Source organism: Anas platyrhynchos, chromosome 3 (genome assembly GCF_047663525.1).
Source record: "Anas platyrhynchos isolate ZD024472 breed Pekin duck chromosome 3, IASCAAS_PekinDuck_T2T, whole genome shotgun sequence".
NCBI lineage: Eukaryota > Metazoa > Chordata > Aves > Anseriformes > Anatidae > Anas > Anas platyrhynchos.
In genome coordinates, this window is record NC_092589.1 from 86,696,803 (window position 1) to 86,723,157 (window position 26,355).

The window sequence follows — 26,355 nt, forward strand, 5'->3', positions numbered from 1 at the left end:
GCCATAATAGGGCTGAGGTTCCCAGCTGCAACCACAATAAACCTCCTGAAATTTATTGGCAGTAGAACTGGAAGTCATAATCCAGAGAAGAAGGTAGTGGTTAGAAAGACTCTGATGGACTATGGAATAGTGGTCCCATTCTTTTTTATTTTATTTTTCTTTCAGCTATGAAATAACCCTCTACCATCACATCTTTTCCAAGACATCATTGGAAGATAAAAAGAAGTGATTTTGTTCATTTAAAGTCTGTTTGTACCGAGAGCTGCATCAAAAGAGATAAAGCAGATATCTTCTTTCTGGAAAACCCAGATTAAAATCTACTGTCTGTCAGTGTTCTTCCAAATGGAAGAATGTGTTAAAGAGTCAAACTTGTTTTATTCCTTTATGAGTAAGTGAAGTGAATTTATGTGCTTCCTTTAATAAGGGCCCTAGCTTGTGCTTTGGAAAAAGGTGGCAGTAAAGCTGTACTCTCTCAGAGTTACAGGGGACATATCTCTCTGGTTCTCTCTAGACAAACTTTAAGCCTGCATGGTCTCAGATTTAGTAGAACCAATAACATTTAATATCTACAATTTTCATAAAGTTTTGTGGTTTTGAAATGCTACAATAACTACTTTCTTACACCTAAAGACATTCATTGTAAGTTTGCAATACCTTGCACATGGAGATGGTTCAGCAAGAGTAGCACGGTGACCTCTCCTGCACGGAAATTTATTTATGAGCTGGGTGTCCCATTTTTCTGCACTCAGATATTTGACCTCTCTCATGTGTTGGCAGCATTTTTTGAAGCCAAGCTTCTGTAGAAAACCTGAAGAGATCAAAATAGAGATAAGAAGCAGGAAGTATGTGAGTACATTAGAGGATTAAAAGATAAATAACATGGTTAAATCTGCTAAGAAAAAATACATAGACTAGTTGTACTATCTTTTGAAATTTTATTTATTTTGCTGAAAACTTGTTTTGGAGAAAAAAGATGAAAACATGTTGAAACACTGCAGTGACAGTTGTCTCCAGCTGCAACTTCAGTGTCTATTGAATCAAAGTATTCAATTTATTTAAAAATCTCCTAATTCTCAGGGGAAAACAAAACAAAACTAAATAATACAAAACCACAAACCAATAAATAATAGAGAAGCTAGCGGGAGAATTTTCAAGTTAAAAAAATGTTTTCTTTTGTGGCAATGCGAAATTAAAATCTCAGTAATGTTAACGATTAACAATCTTTAAATCACACAGTTTTGGGGAATGTATACAGTGTTTTAGTTTAAATTTCAAAACAAAGTAGCTTGAATAAACAAATTGTAACTTTTTTTTCCCAGATAAAACCATACAACAATTTGAAAACTTACATTTCCTCTTTTTTTTTTTCCTTTTTCCTTTTTTTTTTTTTTCTGTTCACTATGAAGAAATCTATTAAATCTAGGTCTTTTCTACAAAAAGTTTTAGCAAGTCAATGTTTCCCACTGGGTAGGTGGGAGCCATTAATTGAAAAATTTCTCACCTGCACTACAAAGAAGGCTTTGATCGTGATTAGAAAGAGCATTCTCTGAAATGGGCATCTCCTCCTTTCATCTTGACTGGAACGGCTATTGCATGCCCTTGGCTTCAAACAGCTACTGCTCCTGATTTTAAGAAAATATGACCAAATTAATGGCCTGATTTATCAAGAATTTTTTGTGTTATAAAAATTTCATTAGTAAATTTTTGAAGGATGTTTTGACATATAGCCTCTATTACGAGCTCGGTTTAATATGTTATTGAATACTTGTTAGACTGTTTGGTGACAAGGTAACAAAAAGTTATGGATTACTTGGGATGCTCTGCATAGCCAGATGTGTTTTCCTCTTAGATAACCCTTGACAGTTTCATTATCAACTGATAATTGCAAGCTATGCTGCAATATATCTGCTTGTCGGTTATTTCACTTTACTGTGAGCTAACCTCCTGCTGTCCTAGCGCTGCTCAAAGGTGGAACAGAAAGACAGGCTCCACATATTTTTGTTTTTTGTTTCACTGGAAACAAAATCTTTAAAAGAAGAAAGACAGGATCAAGCAAAGCAGTAGTGGTTGCAGTCAAAGTGGAACCACTGAATGTGTCACTTTGTCAGTTTGCGCAGTCAGAAATTTATCTAACTCCAGAGTTAAAATAACTCCATCAGCAAAATACCATTTTTTACCTTATTTTTTTTGTGGCTGTTTCTAGACTTTCATGCATTGAAGCCTGGAGGACAGTTTTCGTCTCAACTTTAGTAATCAAATCAAGCTGATATAAAAGTTTACTGACTATTGTGCATGGTTAATATAGTGGTTAATATAGCTGTTGTTTATTCAGAAGTCTTACCTCTGTGAAGTGACTGTGGGAGAAGTACAAATGTATTTAAATTTATATAACCATTATGTCAATGTGAATATTTGTTGGTACTGCCTATAAATATATTACCTCCTTTATATTGATATAACTGTCTGCCTAAGCAGGCTGCAGTAATTTAGTCAAAACAGTTTTGCTATCAAGGCAGCTAAATCATAGGGGAGAAAGCAAACACTGCATACAGAGAAAGGCAGGTAATTTCTGTCACTACTTTGAAAACCGCTGGCTTTTTCAATCAACAGCAGATTTCTGTGAACAGAATAGGCGTTCTTACAAAAACTGCAGTAAATGAAAAGTTATTTTTATTGATAATGACGCTATTTGCTCTTGAGATCTCTGCACCGTTAAAGGAGCTGGTTCAGAACTTACCAGTCCTGCCTTATATAATATATGCCTTATATTTTTCTGCAGTGAAGACATAAACTGAGCCCTATAATATTAGTATTTAAGGATCCTGTGTACTATTCTTTCAGAGCTTTGCGTGAGGTTTTATCGGTAGCAGCATTCTTCATTGAGTCGTACTTGCAATAAAAGACAGGGATGATTATCCCATTGGAAACTGAGAATCCTTAAATTCTTTTTTATTCTGCCCTTGATAAAACACAATATTGCCTAGGCTTTGTGGACGCTACACTCTCACCCCCCTGGGAGCTCCTGGACCTGTGAAAAAAAAAAGGAAAGAAAAAGTATGACACTAATTGAGTTTTCTTGTTTCCTTTCCAGTCCCAGCATCGTGACTGTGTTTGGGCATCTGGCTGCGAGTGTTTATTCTCACTTCTGCTAGGGGACTCCCACATGTGGCTCCTGCCTTCTCCCCCGTGTGTTTCCTCTTTGCCTGCCACGCAGAAGATGCTTTTCTGGAGACACGGGAAAGCCATCATCATGTCATCTTGCCCTGAGGGCTGTTTGCTGGGTGCCTTTGCTCTCATAGGTGAGGGATGTCTGCTTTCTGTATGGGCTAGTCAGGAAGCAGGGGCCTGAGCTGGCAATTTCCAGCTGGGTCCCTTATACAACCCACAAATATTTCAGTGCTGTGTATGTGACTCATGCAAGAAGCCACCCTTAATGTCTCTGGGAGGTGTGCCCAAATAGGCCCATATATCCCCACATCCAGATGTAGGGGTATATCTGTGCCATTAGACATGGCACAGATATGTTGAGATATGTTCATGTCGTGCATATCTGGCAGCCATGCTCAAGCAGGGCCACCCAGAGCAGGTTGCCCAGGACCATGTCCAGGCAGCTTTTGAAGATCTCCAAGGAGGGAGACCCCACAGCCTCTCTGGACAACCTGTGCCAGTGCTCCATCATCCACACAGCACAGAAGTGCTGCCTGATGTTCAGAGGGAACCTCCTGTGCTCCAGTTTGTGCCCATAGCCTCCAGGGCACCAGAGCTGAACCCATCAGAGAGACCACAGGGGTCAGGCAGAGTGGTGGCAGAGGGACAGGAACCACAAAGCTCCTCTCTCTCCCAGCCCCAGGCAAAGGGCAGCAGCTGGGGCAGAGGCAAGGGCTTCCCAAAACCAGCTTGCCCAACTGAAATTTGCCATTGAAAGGCTGCAAAGTCTTGCCCTGTGAGTGACGGTTGGCAGAAAAGTGGAAAGGCATCCAGCTGGCATAGCTGTTCCCTCCGCAGAAGAAAAGGCTATACATTACAGTTATGCTTTGAGGATTACTTATTGTTACCCTGTTTATCTGCCTGCTAGAGGCATTTTTGTTTTTCTCCCTTTAATAAAAATATTTGCTTGTTAAGCCATTCATTTTATAGTTGCCAGTGGGGATGGTTTGATCTCTGAGTCATTTGTGTTGCTCATTGCATCAGTATAATATCCCTTGGTCTCTGAGTAAGGTCTTGAATGATGCTTTAGCAGTGATTTACCCTTAAAAGTGAACCTACCTACAGCTGTTTCCACTCAAGTCCCAGTAGAGGGATTACCAAATGACTTGCCCCAAGAGTAGTCTGGCCTGCTATGTTTTTCCAGAGCCTGTTTAAGAGGCAGTGGTAACCCTCCACTGCCACACTCACCCAGGTTCAGAGTGACAAATGGCAGAAGAATATCTTACTGCCAAAGTGCGGATGCCTGTCTGTGCCAGAAGGAAGGTGTTTGTACGACAACCAGACTTGGGATCTTGGTAGGTGAGCTTCCTTTTATCCATTGTCCTGCTTTACCTGCAGAAAGACTTTCAGTGCAAGAGCTGCAAAGGGTTTGTTAATGTCCTTTGCACAGTATGATAGAGGTTTATATAATAGATTTTTTTTTTAATTATAAAATAAATAGAAAGTTGTTGAATTTCTACCAGAGCTTCTCAACCTGCTTAGAATTTCAAAACCATTTTTAGATTGAAGAAAATAAATCCAACAGTGAAGGAAAGTATTCATATCCCCTCCTCCTCCTAAAATAAAAGGAAAGACAAAGAAAGTGATATGTCACTTTAATATTAACGCTAAAATGCTTTGATGGTGAGAAGAACTTTGCAGAAGAGAAAATGATGGGGGTGAAAAATCTTTAAAGAAGGGAAAATGGAGTGCTATTTTTAAAATTCTTTTATTCTTTTTAGATTGTGGTATTTTACAGAGCCTTGCAGATGACAAAGCAGCTGCTTCCCCTGTGCTTGATTGAATGCTTTCTCCACACACCACTGGGTTAGGTTTTTTTCTTTCTGTGTCACATTGATCTTCTCTTGTTGCTCTGCCTCTAACATGCCATTAGGCGCCCCTGAGTGCCAGTAGTGAGTGAGAAGAACAGGTCTTGTGGGTAAACTACCATTAGGTTCTTCCTGACATGACTGATAATACTATAGTCCGTGTCTACTTGTTGAAGATATTTTGAGAGGTAGGATTACCTTATTATTGCTTTTACTACTTGTACTGAAGGAATTTCTAGGGGCCCTTGCCCGTATCTGGGCTCTATTGTACAGTTGTTGCACACATGAATATTAAAAGACAGTGCCTGCCTCCCAGATCTTGTCTTCAAATGAGTGAGACAGAAAAAAGACAATTATTATCCCCAATTTACAGTAGGAACCTAAGGCTCTCCAGTGCTGTACAGAAGATTTTTTTTTTTTTTTTAAAAAAGCAAGCTATGAATTGAAGTAATATAGCCAAAGGAGGATGATACCATGTCTGCCCTAAAATGACCACCTTCTCACAAGCTCTAAGGTGAAGTGATGTGTTAAGGTTGTTATCTGTGTTCTGGTACCAAAGCTGCTGGGGTGTCTCTTCCTCACGTGGTGTCATACAAGGTATCCACAGTAACTAAAATATGCAAGCAGAGATAATCAGTCATATTAGCCAGGCTAGCATCTCTCATTCATACTAAAGATGTTGGTTGCTGCACTCAGTCATCCCAGAAAGTCAAGACTGCCTGCTCACCAGTTTTCAAAAGTGCACCGATATAGCTCATGTTGCCAACGTGCTGCAGAATAACTTCTGAAAGCAAGTACAGAACAGCTTTGTTATCTCCTCTTGGATGACACCTTAAAATAGCTCTCTGTTCCTGTAATTTCTGCCAGGACATAGCGATGATGAGGCTGCTGGCATGCAGATGTTGTTGTCTATCAGGCCAATCAATACCGTCTGATCGGTTCTTATATGCCGTTAATGCTCTGTTGTCTCTTCGCTGAGGCTGTGGGTGGTTAGAGCAGCCTTACAGCTTTGTAGAGCACGTCACACAGAGAAACACGGAGAGCCACTTTTTTCTCGGGCAGGTAATGACAGGACAAGGGGGAATTATTTTAAAATGAAAGAGGGGAAATTTAGATTAGATGTTGGGAGGAAATTCTTTGCTTGGTGGTGGTGAGGCCCTGGCACAGGTTGCCCAGAGAAGCTGTGGATGCCCCATTCCTGGAGGTGTCCAAGGCCAGGCTGGATGGGGCTTTGGGCAACCTGGTCTGGTGGGAGGTGTCCCTGCCCATGGCATGGGGGTGGAACTGGATGGTCTTTAAGGTCCCTTCCAACCCAAACTATTCTGTGATTCTATGAGATATTGGGTTTCTAGGTTCTGGGGTAATAAAGCTATTTATAACAAATAATAAGCAACAAGAAATCTTTCTCCAAACACCTTTCTATGCTTACATGCTCAAATACAACCCCACACCCCATCATGCCCCAAGCACACTCACACAGCTTGCCATATGTGGGAGTATTTTGCAGCTATTGATATTAAGGATGTCTGCCCTTAATAACTGAGAAGAATTAGCATAATGCTTGACTCACTGAATTTCTGTGGGGAAATGGTAACTTCCAGTGGTCATTTAGAATCCAGTCATGTTCTAACAGACTTCAGTGACAGCAGCATTGGGTTGTTAATTTATACCTGGCTTTAACATTTTCCTTGAAGCCCTAAATTATACATTTATAACCAATTTCTTGTACAACAAATAGTTACTAGAACTGCACCAAGTGTAAGTTCTTGCACATAGGTTGGGGCAATCCCAAGAACAAACACAGGCTGGACAGAGAATGGATTGAGAGCAGCCCTGATGAGAAGGACTTGGGGATGATGGTAAATGAGAAGCTCAACAAGAGCCAGTAATGTGTGCTTGCAGCTCAGAAAACCAACTGGATCCTGGGCTGCATAAAGGGAAGTGTGACCAGCAGGTCAAGGAAGGTGATTCTCCATAAGGATGACCAGAGGGCTGGAGCACCTCTCCTACGAAGACAGGTTGGGGGAGCTGGGTTTGTTCAGCTTGGAGAAGAGAAGCCTCCAGGCAGACCTTACAGTGGCCTTCAGGATGTAAAGGAGGCCTACAGGAAAGCTGTGAAGGGACTTTATAAGACATGTAGTGACAGAACAAGGAGTAAAGGCTTTAAACTTAAAAAGTGTGGATTTAGATTAGATATTTGGAAGAAATCCTTTACTCTGATAGTGGTGAGGCACTGGCACAGGTTGCGCAGAGAGGCTGTGGATGTCCCATCCCTGGAAGTGTTCAAGGCCAGGTTGGGTGGGGCTTTGGGCAGCCTGGTCTGGTGGGGCTGGGATTTTAATGTCCCTTGAACTGAAACCATTGTATGCTGAACTGCGCTTCTTTAAAGGTTTATTTTGCAGCTGTTTACCTTTGCTAAGGGTCTTGACATCAAAAAAAAAAAAAAAAAATCCAGGTGAAAATGATAAATATTACAAACTTCTAGTGAAAATAATCAGTACTGTAACTTTTCTAAGGAAGGTAGTGCCTGAGCATGGCTTAGGAATGTTGCTTAAGTGCTAAGTGAATAGACCTTCTTTTTAAAGAGGGAGACATCCTCCAGATGAATGGAAGTCTGGGACATGTTTTCTTGTCTATTTTAAATTAGCTCCTTTAATAGGTTGAAGCCTAAAGTTAGGTGTACAGATAAGAGCTACACTACTTGAACCAGTGAGCAGTCACAGGAGATAGAGATGTCAGGGACCTCAGGAGGATGCCCAGTCTGTCTCCTTCCAGTCCAGGTCAGCTCTCATTAAACCATTTCAGCCCTCAGCTCCTTTCTGGTCTACAGTTGCACAATAGAGGGATGGGGTAAGTTAATAAGGTTTTATGTCTTTGTGGTCCTGTTTATATTAAGGAGCCCAACTGGATCTGGTATTGTATTGGAGCTACTGTGCACTGCTGATACTGGACAGATGGCAGAGATGGGCATTATCCTTCCTTTTCCTACGTGGGACTGACAATTACCATCTGAGAGCTCAGAAGCTAAATTTCAGAGTCCTCCTTAGTCCTACTTGGGGTTGCAGTGTATTAACTGGGATGAGCACAATTAGCCTTCATAAGTCTGGATTTGCAAGGAAGATAACAGTAGGTTACTGAATATGATCCAGGGGTTCACAGGTGTACCTCTGAGGTTTTTAATTTTTCTTGTTTTCTGGGTGAGGAAAATTATTACCTGTATTTGATTACCCAGTGCTGTTTTTTTAATATATATTTGTGCTCCTGGCTTCTTGTTGTCAGCATCACTGCTGCAGACTGCTGAGAGCTTTGAGAGGGCCCAACCTGTCAAACTGGGAATCAAATACATTAAGCCCTCCTCCTCACTGAGTAGTTTTTTTGAGAATGTGCCACTGATGATTGAAGCTGGGAGACACATGTCTGGGTGTGGAGGAGTCTGATTTAGAGCTAAAGCAACTGTGAGACATCAAAAAAAGAAAGGGGAAAAGTCTTGATGTGCCTCAAGGCTGTGATAGCATTGAAAGATGGAGGCTGCACAAAAACAACCCATCTTTCTGTGAAATGGCCAGATGAGCTCAGATACCTTGTACCTTACTGTATATATACTATATACTTCATGCTCTATTCCACCTACACCAGGTTAGGTTGTTTTGTGGCCCAGGGTTGTGCCCTATGCAGCTACAAATGTGGGCAACAATTAGACCATGAAAGATGACCACAGCCAACATTAGCTATGCCACAGCTGGTCTGTGCTCAGGAAGAAAACAGAGCTCAAAACAAAGAAGTGTGAGTGCTGGTCTTTGAGTCCTGCTTTCTTTCAGTTAAGGATTGTTTATCTTTGTTTCTTCTAGTGGGGATTTCCTGATCATTTCCCTTCAGTTTTGTTATTTCTCTTCTCTCTCTCTCTCTCTCTCTCTCTCTGTTTTTCTCTTATTTTTTTTTTTTTTTCCCCCATGACATTTGATAGTTATCATCTTTGGCTCTTCTTAAATGGCTCATTTGCAGGAAAACTACTTTATGTGCCTGTCTGAAGTACCAGCTAATTGAACACTCGGAAAACAGTCAGTGATGCTGTCCTGGAAGTCAGACTATGTACCAAAGAGAGTGAAAGGTTTACTGGCAAGATTCATGGGGTGGGGAGGACATATTCAAAATTAGAGACTAGTGTCAACAAGAGGTGATGCACAGGGTGTGTAGTTATGATTTGCTTTAAAGGATAAAAATTCCTATGTCATCATTTTGGAAATCTTGGTATCAATTTTGCAAATGTAAAGATATGAACAGGTCACTGCACCAGGCAAAAATCACATTCTTCTGTCTGTCTTCACGTATGGCCTGCATACATGACGTCTGGCTAATAGAGGGAATTATTAAAAGTTTTTAATATAATACTGTCCATAAAGTCTCAATAAGTTCTGCATTGAGGTTTCATGCTACCAGATGGTGTAAAAACAATGGAAATATGCCTTCATATTGGTGCTCTTTTCTTAAATTACATGCATGTTGGAAACAGGCAGTGGTGGAAAGAACAACTCAGCACAGATGTACCTACCTGAGCACTATACAGCCTAGTTGCAAATGGGAGGAAAGCTCTGAGAATCTGACTATACTGGAAGATGAAAAAAAATACATCTTTTTCAAAGCTGATTCAGAAATGACTGAAACAATTTGATTACATTTGTGTCCATGGAACCCAATTTGAACTTTAGTGGCTACACAGCCTCATGTGAAACTCTTATGACTCCCATAGGAGTCCTATAGGCTTATCAAGGCTCCCATTCTTTTATTTTTTATTTTTATTTATTTTTAATTATTGACTTCAGAATTTGGTTTCTTTATACTAATGGCCTACATGGAATTGATGGAAATCAATATGATACAAGGATATATATTTTTAAATATGACTTTCTCCATGGTTAGGAAAGATTTATGCCTTTTCAGTATCTAATCTTTCTGCTCTCTGCTCAGCCCAATGGTAACATAAATAATATTAAAACAATGCATCGACTCACTTTTGTCTGTGTTTCTGGTTAGTTAAATTATTAATATATGCTTAGTGCAAGACTGATTTCAGCTAACTTTAGCAGCCTGCAGTGCATACATTTACATCTGATTTAGCTTTGGGGGCTCCCATTACAGTTGGTATGGGAATCACAACCCTAAGGAGTGAAACACATCATGAGTTTTAGGTACTTTCCTTAAGTAAGATGAATTATTCCCTAAAACACTGATCTTTCTCCAGCTAGCTCCAATGCAGATGTCTTATTTTGGAGAGATGAACCTGACCCTTTGCTCTATTTGTGTAATTTCTGTGTGTACCTGGATTATAACGTAGGGCAGTGTTTAGTCCATGGTAGCTAAGAACCCTGTTCTCCTCTGGCTTGAGGTGTTTCAGAGAGCAATCTCCCTTCTTGATCACCTGCTGACAGCTAAAGTTGCAACTATTTTTTATAAGAGTGTCCCTAGTTGCATTTTGTGAAGACATCTGATTCTGCTTGTGCTGTGTTAAATACCTATCAGATTCAATCTTTCCAAAAGCTTAGCAGAAGAGGGCTCAGTGCCCCGACTGTTTTCCCTTCTGTAGGAGAAGCTCAGACAGTTCGTGCTGAGCAGGAGCTGGAGCAGTGCCTCAGGCACCAGTGGACTGGAGTTAGACAGGAAGGTGCTGCGTGAGTGAAACTGTGCCCAGGGTTAAGCAATAGATGAGATTTATTTGTTTATTTATTGAATTACGATTTGGTTGGAGACCTGTTAGCTGTGTCTCAGCCTTATGTTAGTGGCCCAAGTCCTTTAGTGGATGTAGTTTTTAGAAATACTCGCAACACAAGGATTTATAGGCACATTTATTCCAGAGGAATCTAATCACAGCACTGCTTTCGTAAATGTAGCTGTATCAGAAGCAAACAGTGCATGAATTATGTGTCTCAGCAGGATTGATTGTACCCTTAGGAGCTATAAGCAGCACCCAGAGAACAATTACCTTCTCCTGCTCCTAGTAATGAAGTACAATTTAGAAACAGAAAATCATTATGTAAAACTTTGAGAAATGACACAATTACATTACATTACACGTACTTTTGTCATAGGCCTTGCTTATTACATAAAATTTAAATATCTTCTGGGAGGGAATTCTGTTGTGTTGGTTTCCTGCTCTCGTGCTCCCATGCAGGTTGAATTTCTGTCAAATGACAAAAGAAACCTTTTGAGGGTTGGAAATACATATACTCTGAACATTCAAAAACCTTGCTTATAAAAGGAGACAGTATCTGAAACAAGCAGTTATTAAATACTGGTTAATTTAATCTGAAATAACCTGCTCATTTGCCAGAATCTATTTCATACTTTGTTTTACCAGGTTATTAGAACAAAATGCAACTCAAAGAAATGAACACAGGCATCATGCTTCTAAGGTTATCTCTCCTGTACAGTCAGTCTGATTTCCTGGTAATTGCTTAAAGATTTAAATCTAAGCCCTAAGATTATTTTTTTTTTTCCTTTCTTTTACATAATAGTTGGTCTTTGTTTTGCGTGCTGCTTTCAACTGGTGCATGACAGAAGCTGTGTGATAGAAAAGAAAAGAGTTGTGTCAGCCCAGTTTGTGCAGTGTTCCCTGCCAAAGGCAGTCCCAAGGCAGCGCTCTGGTGAGCAGCAGAAATGTGGGGCTGGGCCAGTGCCACCCCCAGCATGGGGACAGGACTGGGCGGCAGGCAGCACTGCTAGTGGTCCCAATAGGTCTGCAGGCTCTCCTGCCTCAGCTGTTAAATGTGAGACTCCGGGAGGCAAGCTGGTGGAAAATGTTAACATGGCGTTTCTGAAAAACTCAGCAATGCTCCTAAATCTTAAGGGCTTCTACCTGAGGCTGCGGCTGCAGCAAACATGAGTTAGTGTCTGAGCAATCTGAACGCATCTCTGAATTATCTGAATGTATCTCATCGCTTTCACTAGCAACTCTTAGTCAAACAGTATTTTCCTTAAAGGGAGATGTTAGTTGTATTTCATACTATCCCTTCTTTACTTTAAAGGCCTCTTATTTAACCAGAGAGCTGCCACAGTGAGAAAAGTGATCAAAGCTGGTTCTTAAGCCCCCAGGACTGCACAGGAATTTAAGTGTATAGGAGCCAGTTCTCTCATGGATAGGAAAGTAAGGAACAGTTTTCCTCAAAGGACCTTGCTCCAAGTGCATCACTGTTTTATTTAAAGGGGGTTGCTTCCCACACTCCTATTTATACTTCAGTAATTGATTGTGGATGGTTTCACCAAAAGTGCATCATGAACTTACTAACCCCAGTGGTTTGAACTGGGGTGGATCCCCCTGCTCCAACAACTTCTCCCAATATTCTCTAACATTTTGCTGCATGTTGCTTCATAAAATCAATGCTGTGGCAACCTCTTCATGCAAACAGTGAGTGTATGTGTTTGCACACTGGGAGAATGAGGCTCTGCAGGAAATTTTGGGAGAAGCTGGTCTCTCCATGGAAAACTGACAAGACCTGGTTAATCATTTACATGTTTGAGATTTTGTACTTAAGGCACAGAAGCACTGAAGTGATTTCCACAGACTTTTCAGTGCTGTGGGCATTTAGTAGCCTCCTGAAGTAATTAATTATGATTTTGGTTTGACTGGAATTAAGATGGGACTCTTGAGATGTCATTAGTGTTCAACTCGAGTATCAGGCAAGACAAAATTGTATCTCCATTTAGACAATTTCATGTTACCTCTTTCTTTTTAATATTATTCTTTTTTTATAAAAGAAACTATTAAAAGCTTAAAGAAGAGGCCATTCCTTTTGTTTGAATTTCACTGAGGCAGGCTGTTTTACAAGTATGGAGATACAAGGATTAGAAGTCCACATTTCATTGTGTTGATTTCACATCTCTCCTATTCTTTCCAGGTGCTTTGCACTGCACAGGCCCATGGCAGGAGCTGACTTGTAAACAGCAAACAGTGATGCTATGGGGGCTGAGGAGGTGACTGCTGACTGTTTCTCCACCTTTTCCTCAGCAATTGCCACCCTGCTGTCATATTATTCACCGATGTGTTCTTCTGCAGTCCATGGAGTGATGCTTAAGCCATCTTGGCCATGCCATTGGTCCCAGTTTGGGTGTCTGCAGTGTGGGAGTGAGCTATGCTGCTGCCAAATAGTTGTGTGTGAGTCTCCTGCAGGTACCAGAGATCAGTTTGAGCCTGTATCTAGCTGGCAAAACCATTGCTATGCAGTGTTCTGTATATATATCCAGTATGCTTCATCTTTAAATATGTTATGTTTACTGAACAGAATAAAAACCCTGACATAAATACATGGTAGTGGAGAAGGCTGGCAAGTGGTAGCCCTGTACTTGTGAGCTGAATCCCATGATGGGAGTGAGTGCTGCTCTGCCTGGAGGACCAACAGACTTCTTGGTTTTCTTCCCGCTTTGTCACCTTGCCTGAATGTCCTTGCCCTTTTGTGTGCTCTAGGAGCCATTTTCCTACATTTTAGTCACTAGTGCTGCTGGGAGCTCTAAAAAAGTATTAAAATTTTAAATAGGTGGAAGCCCCCTCAGATTCGTCATGAACACAGCAGTTGCATTTTGATGGTATTTCTCCTTTATTACAATATATTCTCATGAATAAAATGCCTTGTGCCCTGCTAGATTCTATCCAAGATAATAAATTGTTGTTGAAAGCATTGAATTGCAGAAGCCTGTCATTAGCATCTAGCACAAGCTGCATTTTGATGTGGCAGTCAAACTGAATTAGGCTCTACCATGCATCCAGACAGCATAATAGGTAGGTGACTGTCCTCTTCCTAGGCATCCCAAGTGGTGGTGACGTGTGAAAGTCAGTGCTATGGAGCTGCTGGAAGGTAATAATTACACAACACCTTCACCACATGCAGCACCCCCATTCAGAGCTTAAAACCCGTTTTCTACTTAGGTTGTAGAAGAAAACTAGGTAAAACTTATCAGAAATTATGTATGCTAAACAGACCATTAAGCTATATTTTGACTTCTGTTCTATTTGTTTTCAAGGGTGAATGGACACTTACCTGGTGGTGTAGAGAGTCAACTGAATGTCTTTTTATTATCTCTGATATTTTGTGCATTTCATCAGGAGGTCCTGAGCTGTCCCCATGTTTTTAGTTCAACCCTTTCTGAGTTGCCTAGGCATAGAGATGAAAGCTTAATATACCCCCTTGCTTCACAGATACCATCTCTCTTTGTCTTCGTCATTGTCCCCAGATTTCAGAGGGCCAGTGTGTATTAGAAAATCCTCAGGTCCAGCACTGGAAGTGACTAAAGGTAACACTGGAAACAATCCCAGGTTCTGAACAGCCCTAAAGTACAGGAGGTGCTTGGTTACCAAGCAGCTCCTGTTTTTCTCTGTGCCTACTAACAAGTATGATAACACTTTTGTTTTCTTTTATATTATCTGATAAAACCCCTACGTAGTTCCAATTTTCCTCTTATTTCTGGAAAGGTGCACTGCGTTTTGGAGTTGCCAGCTCTCTATGGGGAACAATAGATCTCAAGTTGTGCAGTGGTTATTTTTTTCAGTCAAAGCCTTCATTCCTGGAAACAAGTGGCTACAGGAGATAAATCCTTTATTTCAGAAAGAAAAAAGTCCATAAACAGTTATTAGTCTTACTGGTTGCAGTGAAAAACTCAAAAGCACAACACTAATTTTCTCCAAAGATAAATTAGAAGGTAAGTAAAAACAATCCAACGCTTAGTGTTTTTAAAAGCCAAATTCTATCACTTGTCTGCTTTATAAGTTTTGAATATTTATAAATGATAAAGGTGATGTTGATAAGGCAGTGTTGCACGTAGCCACACACTCCCTGTAGGTTGTGGTCCTCTTTTTAACCCTCATATCAGGTTGTCACTCCTAGGGAAGCACACTGTTTTTTGTAGCAATTTTCCAGTATTCTGGAAAGTCCTCCAGCCTTCCAGATTATATCAAATTCATATCTACAGACCATCTTCACTGCTGATTCATTCTCTATCATTCGTTTGGAAATAACAATCCTGGTCTAAACACCTAATGAAATCTGTGGTAATCCTGGGACTAATTTAGGGGCTGTATATATTCATAAAAATGTTATGTGTTGTTCAGAAGTATCTTGAACTCTGTGGTAACACAGGAATTTAAAACATCAGTGAATTGTGTGCTAATTTACCAGTCTAACAGAAAAGACAGTTTGAAATTTTATATTTCCCATGGCATTTGTTTTACAACAAGAATAAACATTGATTCAAAAAAAAAAAAAAGCACATGAAAAAAAAAAGCAAATGAAAAGATTTCTATTTATTTCATAGTAGTGACAGTCTTGAAATTCCAGGTGTGAAAATATCAGAGAAATAATTTTAATTTTCCATGTCAAGTATGGCAGTAGTGAAACAACAGAGATCAGTTACAACAATTGTTTTTATTAAAATGGTATTTACTTTGCTGGTCTGTCATCCACCGTCAATCTTAACTGGATTAAAAATGATATCCAGTGGCAAGTATTCATAATTAAAGTGTTTTTACAAGTATATTTACTAAGATGAGCAATCTTACATGTACTACACATTCTCAGAAAATAAAAATGATATGAGAATAGATATAATTTTAATTACTTTCCTTTTGTTAGTGAGCTGGTATTAAAGGGAAAAAGTATACTTACTTTTTTCTTCCCAGTGTGAAAACTATCAAAGTGTATTTCTCAAGAAGAGTCACCAGAGTAAGTAATGAAGGAACTGTTTCACAAAAAGAAAGTTCTGGGGTAGACCTTTCTACAATCTGCAGACCTTCAGGTTGGTTTTCCTTACCTGAATGGCTGCAGTTGGTGTGTTTTTGTAAGTTGGTGCATTTTGTGCACTCTGAAAACTTATAAACATCCAGTGAATGTGAGCTTTGCTTGCTCAGCACTAGTGAAAACCACAGAGAAATTAACCTTTTGTCCTGTGGGGACTGTGTAGCTAAACAAGTAGCTAAACAAGTATATTCACAACTGTGAATATATGAAATTAAATTAGAAAACTAACTGTGCAAAAATTCTAGGGTGTTAATACACCCTAGGGTGTCAGCATTATTTGAAAGTTTTTTCATGTTCGTATTTTTATCTTTGTTTTGAATAGTGAGAAGACCTAAGCAGTTAAATATCTAAAACTGATGAGTTAGAAGAGCAGACACTGGTTTGCAGCTGGTATTAGAGAGGAATGGTGACAGATATTGGATTTAGATATCATAAATACTGGATTTAGACATCTCCCTCTGCTCCCAGCAGGAATCTTGTGATTGATCTCAATGCTAATAGAATCAAATGCAAAGACAAAAGGCACGTAGAAATGGATGAAAGCAAAGATGTAGGAGTGGCTGGCAAAATGCTGACTGCACTGATACAGGGGGTAGCATTCCTTAGAATTAGACCTTGCATTGAAAATGCAACATCCCTGTTCAAAATGTATAAATTACTTGCAAAAATGTTTGGAATGCATAAGTGTTCCATCTCATGAATGTATTAATGAGTGGGCTATGTAGATATGTATATGGCTGTAGTTTGTTTAGTATTCTGCATAAAATAATTGCTTATCTGTAGCCTTTGCAGAAAATGAAAAAGAAAATGTGAATTATTTTGCAATAAAATAGACCAGACCATACTTGATCTAGAAAAATCTGTCCTAAGTTCAATATGAAACAAGAAATGCCACAATGAGATTTTTTTTTTTTTTTACACTTTATCCTTTGGTTGCACACCATTAACATTATTCAGCATTATGAGAACAACAGTACCAACAATAAAGGATAATGCAATAGGATTTTTATTTAAATTTAGATTTGATTAGTAGCCTTCTTGTAAAATTTTAACAGAGGGGAATAGAAAACAGGCAAAAGCAAATAATAATAACCCCCCCTCTTTGTTCAGTCCACATCTTGAGAGAAGGCTGAAGGACTCTTCACCGAATGGATTTTGCATAAGAAGTGACTTTGTGTGAGAAGCTTCCCAGTGCTGAAGAGAACCTGTAGGCAGACTTTTTTCTGTCTTGGGTCTTAGAGGAAAACCTGCATGACAGATCTGAAAGATGTGGCAGCCCTTAGCAGGGAAGAATAAGGGAGGAGTTCTACAGAGCCTGTCTTCCTCCATGTGTCCGTCTTGTGTAACTCCATCCCCCTAGATAGTTACCTGTAAGGAACCCACCTAGCCTCATGGAAGAGGGAGTTTAGACAACTAGTTTTAACTAAATGTCAACCTTAAACTTCCACCATGCTAAAATGAGTGTTTCTCAATATAATTTGAAGTTATTCACTCTAGTGTTAATTTATGCCTCACAGTCACATTTCTTTCTTGTAGCACAGCTCCAAGTATTGTATCACTGCCTGGCTCCCTCATCCATGTCTGCAAATGTGGAAAGGGAAGAAGTCTTCACCACCCAAGGCATGAAGACAGCCTTGAGGCTGTTTCTATGGGATTTGTTGTTTTGTGTTCACTACTTTCTCTAATAAAATTCAGCCTAATTTTTTTTTTTTTTTTTCAGGCTTCTGATAGCTTCCACTTATTTTGTCTCCATAGGAGGAAAAAACATTGTTTTGAAAACCGAGGTGAAGGGGTATACAGACAGCACAATTTAATGAATGATCTACTTTAGGAACCAGAGCCAGAGTGGCAGCCCTAGTGCAGAGCAGATGAGGACACTTTCAAGGCTAGATGCTTTAGTCTTAGGTAAAGAGAAGTCTAATGCAGATGTGGATGCCTCTCTGATTTCTGCAGAGCTCGTTTAAGTTTCTCTATGCAGCACTGCATTGTGTCAAGCAGATATATTTGTAGAGATAACAAGTGCCCAATAAGCACATGCACCCAATGAAGAAAGGTTGGATATTTTTATGTAGAGAAGCTTCTTGGAAGAGTTGAGGAGATTGTCACAGAGAAACAGTTGGCTGAAAAGTTGTATCTAAAAAGGCACAGCATGTGTTTGGAAAGGGATGTTCAAATTGTGTTACTTAGTCAGGCACCATGAAATGATTATTTTTGAAAATATTTTGGCAAGATCCTCTGACATGTAACAGATGATTTGCAATTCCTATTGAATGTAATCCAGTAATAGTTCTGAAAAAAAATATTCTGGCTTAATTAATGAAGTCTGATTTCTTTGGAATTCCACTTTCCTGAGTGGCAAGAGAGATGATGGGCAATGTTGACACAAATGGATCCAAATTACTGAGCCAAACAGTAGTTTCCTTCCTGTCATTAAGCAACAGAGCATTCTGCACATTGGCCACAGTCCTAAGGAAAGCACATGTGAAGAGCATCTGAAACTACTGAAAGCGTTTACAACTACCAAAATTAGGAGTCATGCCTAGGTACCAGATTTATGAGAACAGTCTCTTCAAACTTCTGTGCTTATGGAGAAAGAAATATCCTCTGAAGGTAATTCAGAGCTGGAGCCTCACCCACCTTCTCTGAATCACCATCTGGAAGTACCTAAAAGAATGACTTAGCCTAAGCCTTACCTATGATAACAATTAAGTGAAGTCAGTCCTGTATTTTTTTGAGCATGCTACTTGTGCTGTTGTAAGCAATACAAATATGGCATTTTCATGCATAAGCATAGAAATCATTATGCAGTTGATTAGAAAAGTGTAAGAAGTGTGATTAAAGTGATTAATCAAACTCCTTAAGTTAGGACAGAGAACTACCCTAGTCTTTCATAAGATTTTTTTTTTCTTTTAAACTTATATTAAGAAAATATTACAGAACTTACACTCTTTTTTCCCTCTACAATGCAGAACTCCTTGCTGATTTGTCTATGTACTCGGGTCCTTTTAAAGCCTAAAATACATATCTGTTTGCTTTCATCTCCTTCCTGCACTTCTTCTCTCTTCAAAAATCTTCATATCTCTTCAAAACCCAGTAGACAGAAGTTTGGATCTTGCATATTACTCCTTGCATAGCCACATATTATGGATGTCAAAACTGTACGCACTCCATATTTTGTTTTAGAAATATTATTATCATGTTCTGAACAACATTGGGGCATTACTATATCATAGCAGTGTTCACACGTATGGGTTAAAAAAGACTCCCAAAAGGTTCTATGGCATTTCCAGCACTAAACTATAAATGAACATTTAAACTACATTCATGATGAAATGTATGACTGTTGGGCATGTTCTCACTAGGGAAGACCAATTAATGGTGGGCTAGATGAGAGATGATGTCTTCTTTTAAGAAGCCTAAATTTTCTCTGGCACTTTCCAAGGACTTCCCTTGTGGTGGCCTTCAACAGGTCTGCAATGAATTTTGATTTAGCTTGTTTATTGCTATTTTTTCTACAGGTTTCAAGGAGAAGGATGAGAAGAATCTTGAACAGAGCTTTTAATTTTTATTCTCTCTCTTTTTTTTTTCCTTTATGTTGATACTGAATTATTTATGCAATGACCTTCTTTCCCTGTGAATTCTTAGTTTTAAAAGAAACTTTCCTGCTAGACATACCAGTTTGTTGGGTATGAAACTTAAACATGCACCTCTCTGAGGTGAGAAAGTGATATTCCCATTCTAAGGGCAGAGAGCTGAAATGCTTAATATTCATCTTCATTACATCTTGCACCCACATTCTCTTTCTGAAAAACTTGTTCAGTTTCTGCACAGCTTGGAGATGCTGAAAAGTCTAACAGCTGATCAAGGTCAAATCCACTTTAGTTTGACCTCTCCTTTGCTTTACTAGCTTGTAGACAGCAGCAGAGTTGTCCTACCTCAGGGCCAAAGCCCTAGAAACTCTGAAAAGACTCTTGGGAGAAGTGTTGAAGGCCCCTTTGCAGAGGTCTTAGGAACCTGATCCCTTGGGAATACTTTAAGATGGGTTCACAGTCACATCATGGAATATGGGATATTGTCATTGTGAAGACTGCTTGTATGTTAGAAGGAGGACATAAACCACTGCAGATGCTTCCATCACAGATTAAATACTGATTGTTGGTCTGCCTGTTTTGTGGTGGCAAAGGAGGTGCAGGTACCCAACTGAACGTACAAAACAGACTAATGGGAGAGAAAAAGCCCATTGCACTTCTGTTTCAGAGGGACACCTAGAAATCCAGGACTGGAGCATCCTTCAGTGTAGCTTGATAAGAGTCCAGTTAGGAGATCAACCAAACCTGCAACACATGACAACTGGTCCAGAATCAGACCCCACAGAGTGCATTTCATCCATCAGAGGCAAATTTATTTTGTGAGGGAATTTTCTGTATTTTGTGTTGAAAGGAAAACTTGAAGGTAACCTGACCTAAGCTATTAATTTCTGATCAAGTTCCTCCAGCTTTTTCAGCATCTTTGTCTATTTGTGTTCATCCAGTGAAGACAGCTGGTGGAATGTGTGTGTTTGTATGTGCACTGTCTTGGGAAACAACTGAGCTGTAATATGAGGGCCAAGGCAAGCTGTGACCATGCTGAGCTATCTGTTAGGCAGCTGAAGAATGGCTTGTTAATTGACTAAGGTTGTCTTCAGCAACTCATTCATGAGAATTCAAAGACTGTTTTTACAGATGGTGTATTTGCCAGTGTAGACTTCAGTTTGTCATCATTAACAGCAACTTTCCTTTTTTTTTTTCTTTTTTCCCCACTGGACAGGCTGAAAACTGACAGCTCTTTTAAGCAAGTGAGAAACTGACTTCCTTATTTCTGTGCTGTCAGCACTGGGATCTATGTGTTTAAAAGTATACTCATACATGTATTTATTTATATGCACATATATCTCATTTTACATCATAAAATTATAAGACAAGAACTATTCACTTAATGTATCAAAATGCTATGCACAACTATTGTGCTATATCATAAAAGCAATACATAGTAAATCATAGAACCATAGAATGGCTTGAGTTGGAAGGGACTTTAAAGATCATTTATTTCCAACCCCACTGCCATGGGCAGGGATGTCACCCAGTAGATCATGTTTCCTGGGGCCATGTCCAACCTGGCCTTGAACACCTTCAGAGATAGGGCATCCACAGCTTCTCTGGGCAACCTGTGCCAGTGCCTTACCACCCTCTGACTGATGAATTTCCTCCTAACATCTAATCTAAATCTCTTTTAGCTTAAAACTCTTTCCCCTTGTCCTGTCGCTATCTGCCCTTGTAGTAAGTCACTCTCTATCTTTTTTATAAACCCTCTTTAGGTACTGAAAGGCCACAGTGAGGTCTGCCTAGAGCCTTCTCTTCTCCAGGCTGAACAGCCTCAGCTCTCTCAGTCTTTCCTCATAGGAGAGGTGCTCCGGTCCTTTGATCAAACTTGTGGACCTCCTCTGGACCCACTCTAACAGCCCCACATCCTTCTTGTGCTGGAGGCCCCAGGCCCGGATGCAGCACTCCAGGTGGGGCCTCGTGAGGGCAGAGCAGAGGGGGACAGTCACCTCCCTCAACCTGATGGCCACTGCTCTGTTGATGCAGCCCAGGATGCAGTCGACCTTCTGGGCTGGAAACATGCACTGCTTGCTCATGTCAAGCTTTTTGTCCACCATTACCCCCAAGTCCTCTGCAGGGCTGGATGTCATGAGATACTTCTAGATTCCAGCTGTGTTTTCCTCTTTGCAAATAAATATTTTCATTGCATGGACCAAACTTTCCATCAGCAAAGAAAGCAGTGAGCTGTGCTCGTAGGCCCTGTTGTGCTGTGACTGCTTCCACTACTCACCCAGAAAAGTAAGGAGGATAGGGGTGCAGGAGATCGTATGGCTAAGTCCCCTCTCATGATGGCCAGTGACCAAGCACCAATGAGAAGACCTCTCTGCACCTCCTTGGGTCTTCTCCATATTTTATCTTTATTGCCATCATTTTGATGTATTGTTGTATTTTCTCTAGTGATGTCAGAAGGGTATTGGCATGCCAAAAGTGATTAATACATACTAAGCCTTTGGCTGTTTTGACAGGCTTGTTTTGAATGGCTTATGTTCAACTGCACTATTCAAATGTATTTATTATGCTTTGACAATGCATAAAAATGTAGAATCTTAGAATATCCTGAGTTGGAAGGGACCCACAAAGATTATTGAGTCCAACTTCTGGCCCTACACAGGACCACCCAAAAATCAGGTCGTATGTCTTAGAGCTTTGTCCAAATGCTTCATGAACTCTGTCAGGCTCAGTGCTGTGCCCACTGCCCTGGGGACCTGTCCCAGTGCCCGACCACCCTCTGGGTGCAGAACCTTTCCCTAACCCCCAGCCTGACCCTCCCCTGTCCCAGCTCCATGCCGTTCCCTCGGGTCCTGTCGCTGTCCCCAGAGAGCAGAGCTCAGCGCCTGCCCCTCCGCTCCCCTCGTGAGGGAGCTGCAGGCCGCCATGAGGCCTCTCCTCAGCCTGCTCTGCTCAGGGCTGAACAAACCAAGGGACCTCAGCCACTCCTCATATTTCTTGCCCTCCAGACCCTTCACCATCTTTGCAGCCCTCCTTTGGACATTCTCTAATAGTTTTACGTCCTAAGTGGCACCCAAAACTGTACTCAGTACTCAAAGAGAAGCCTCATCAGTGCAGAGCAGAGTAGAACAATCACTTCCCTTGACTGGTTAGCAATGCTGTGCCAGATGCACTCCGATTTTCTCAAATATCACCCCTTGAATTTGCCTTTACCAAAAGCATTGAAAGCACATCAGGTGGTATTTTCTGTATTTATACAACAGTAGTCATGGTCAGTTATGTTTCCTATGGATTGAAAGGCTGGAGACAGTTCTCACCTAAGGCATAAAGTTCAGAGGAGAGAGTGAAGACCTTCATTGATAGGTCTATGCTAAAATATTTTAGCTTGCCTTGATTCAAGCATGTGCCAGGCTGGCTGACTTTCAAATCTCTTGGAAAGCATACCCATGTTTCTGTGCCAGTTCTTCCACTGTTCTGCAGGTCAGGAGGGCAAGTGTCGGATATTCTGCTCTCTGTGTGCAGAGTTGTAATTCATAGTGTGGGCCAAGGTAATAACCTGATTAATTTATTTATACCTGCCCTTCAGCCACAGAATGTAAAACAAGAATCCTGAAGCAAGTGTCAATGCATTTGCTTATGAAACACGTGGTATAAACTGGCATCTTTTTTTTTTTTTTAAACATAAATTCAATATCAATATTGATGGAGGGGAATGTTCAATGCCTATATACATTTGATAATTAGTGTAGCACTAAAGCAGCAGTCTCAAACGGAAAGCCATCATTGCTTAAATAATTTTGAAAAAAAAAAACAAAAAAACAGGCCAGAATAAAAATGTGTGTTATGGATTTTAATTCCTTATTCTCCAATTGAGGTGAAATCTGAAGGAAAGAAAACTTCAATTTTTTGTTATCAATTCCTACCCTAATTTCTTTTTCTTGGAAATAACTTTATTTTCCTTCAAGGCAAATCCTTTGTTGGTCATAGGTTTCTTATTGCTACTGTGACTTTCAGTGGCATGTGTTCTTTAAGACAGTAAACAAAAATATTTTTAGTGCCAAGAAAACATGTTTTTAATACCCACATTTTCAGAATTTTGCACCCCCTCAAATTTGCATATACATGCATAGGGTTCATACAAATGAACCCTTGTATCTTTTTTGATGTACGTTTATTTTTCTTGAATTTACCTTCCTATGCAACAGACAAATACTACAAAGGCATCAGCCAGAAATACTTACCCAGTAGGTCCCTGGTTTAGATCAAAGACATCTGAACAAATAAGAGACAAAAATACAAAATGTGATTGCTTCTGTGACCAGTGGGTTACAAAGAAAGCATAGCAAGAGGCTAATTCTTTCCTCTGTCATTGACAAGCTCTCTAAAAGTTTGAAGCCAAAGGGACTGAGTTATTGAGGCATGCTGAGTTACCACCTGGTCTTCTGAGCCACATCTCTCAGCTCACTTCATTTGCAGAGTCAAGCATATTTGTCTAAATGACCACAAACATGGTAAAAGCACAGGAGAAGAGGAGGGTCTTAGTTTCGAAACTTCAGCTCACTGTTCAATTCATGACCATGAAGGTTCAGAAACTCCTACAAAACTCATGAGCAGCATAGCTTCCTGTAAAGTGGCAACAAACAGATACTACTACTGAAAGACACTGCAACCTTTGTGCTTCCAGATCATGAAACACATACACAGAAAATATTATAGAATGAGTAATTCAGACATGCAGTCCTGTTCAAGCTTTTGGTTGTAAGTCTGCAAGTAGGATAATGATCCTTCCTGTCTTACTCCAAAGCACTATGTATCATCAGGTACTAGATGCAAAAGAAAAAAAAAAAACAAACATAATTTTGCAGCTATACAAAATCTTAGAGCACCTATACCTTCAATACTGTGTGCAGATTTGTGTTTACATCTCAAAAAGGACAAAATAGTCTTAAAAAAAGTACAGGGAGAAGTAACTGAAATGATTAAGGGGTGTAGCAACTGGAGAGTAGCTGGGACTTCGGAGGGTAGCAGTTCAGGAGGATAGGGCTGATGTGGCATATGCCTGACATTTACAAAATCATGGAGGTGGTATTTAAGGTTCATGTAGAACTGGTATTCTCCTTCAATACAAAAACTCGTAGAAGTCACTGAAACTGGTGAGAAACTAGTTTAAAGTACACAAAAGAAATGACATCTTTATGTGGTGGGCCATGACCTGGAAGCCATTTCCATGGTAGTTTATGGAGGCAGGTGGTAACAGCTTCAAAAAGGGATCAGAGAAAAAAAGGATATAGACACAGGTCCAGAGTTGAGAATTAGTGAGGTCATTCTAGGGTACTCAAAGAGCTGACTGATGTCATTATGAGACCTCTCTCAATTATTTTTCAATGGTCTTGGAAATCTGGAGAGATCACAGTCAACTGAAAGTGGCAAATGTTTTCTCCATTTTCAAGAAGGGCAAGAAAGAAGGCCCTGGTAATTACAGGTCTGTCAGTCCCACTTCAGTGCCTGGTAAAATTATGGAGAAGATTGTTCTGTGAGTTATTGAAGAACACCTGAAAGACAATGCAGTCATTGGTCGTAGCCAACACAGGTTCATGAGGGGAAAGCCTAATGTACTTAATTTGCTTTTAAGACAAGGTCACCCACCTAGCTGACCAAGGGAAATCAGTCAATGTAATCTTTTTGGATTTCAGCACAGTTTTTGATACTGTTTCTCACAGTATCCTTCTGGATAAAGTGTCCATCATACAGCTAGATAAATACATAATGCAATGGGTGAACAGCTGGCTGACGGGTAGGACTCAAAGGGTTATAGTAAATGTAGTTACATCAGGCTGGTGGCCACTAGTGGGGTTTTGTTGGACTCCATTTTAGGACCAGTTCTCTTCAATATTTTCATAAATAAGTTGAATGCGGGACTTGAAGGTGCACTAGGTTTGCTGATAACACTAAACTAGGAGGAATTGTTGATTCTCTTGAAGGCTGAGAAATGTTAGACAGACAAATTATAGGGCTGGACAACAACCAACCACATGAAGTTTAACAAGAGCAAGTGCCAGATTCTGCACTCGAGATGTGGCAACCCTGGCTATACATACTGACTGGGGGGATGAGAGGCTGGAAAGCAGACCTGTGGAAAATGATCTGGGGGTTCTGGTCAAAGACAAGCTGAATATGAGTCAGCAGTGTGCCGTGGCAGCCAAAAGGACCAAACATATACTGAAGTACATCAGTCAAACGATTGCTAACCAGTCAAGGGAAGTGATTGTCCTACTCTGCTCTGCACTGGTGCGGCCTCACTTTGAATACTAAGTACAGTTTTGGGCACCACAACATAAGAAAGACATAAAACTATTAGAGAATGTCCAAAGGAGGGCTGCAAAGACGGTGAAGGGTCTGGAGGGCAAGAAATATGAGGAGTGGCTGAGGTCCCTTGGTTTGTTCAGCCCTGAGCAGAGCAGGCTGAGGGGAGGCCTCATGGCGGCCTGCAGCTCCCTCATGAGGGGAGCGGAGGGGCAGGCGCTGAGCTCTGCTCTCTGGGGACAGCGACAGGACCCGAGGGATCTCAGCATGGAGCTGGGACAGGGGAGGGTCAGGCTGGGGGTTAGGAAAAGGTTCTTCACTATCTTCAGATACAAACTCAGATAACTTCAGTGCAAACTGTTTCATAGACTTTGACCAAGTTCAAACTTACCGTTTTGTGGCAGGCTGTTATTTCTTTCCTTGTTTCCATTTTTGCACTGATACAATTGTTCTTGGTTAGTTCAAGCGGGGTTGGTATTATTAGGGACAAGAGACACAAGTGATCCTATGTCCCACTGTTAGAGATGGTCAGGCCAAGGACAGATACAGCAATGTGAGAACTGTCCACAAAGAGGGCCATATCTTTGCTGTTCACTGTGGGACATGTGAATTTTACCAGGTGCGGATGTACACGAATGCATTGTGGGGAGACAGCCTGCTACCTGCATCTAC

The 26,355-nt window shown here is 40.4% G+C and overlaps 1 long non-coding RNA gene across 1 annotated transcript in view; it reads left to right on the forward strand.

Annotated features, from left to right (window-relative positions):
• The first annotated feature begins 3,905 nt into the window (after positions 1-3,905).
• Positions 3,906-26,355, forward strand: part of LOC110352380 (uncharacterized) — an 81,354-nt gene continuing 58,904 nt past the window's right edge. Inside the window, exons 1-2 of the long non-coding RNA XR_002401288.4 lie at positions 3,906-4,502; positions 12,905-14,699. This is a non-coding gene — a long non-coding RNA (uncharacterized lncRNA). The remainder of the gene's footprint in view (positions 4,503-12,904; positions 14,700-26,355) is intronic.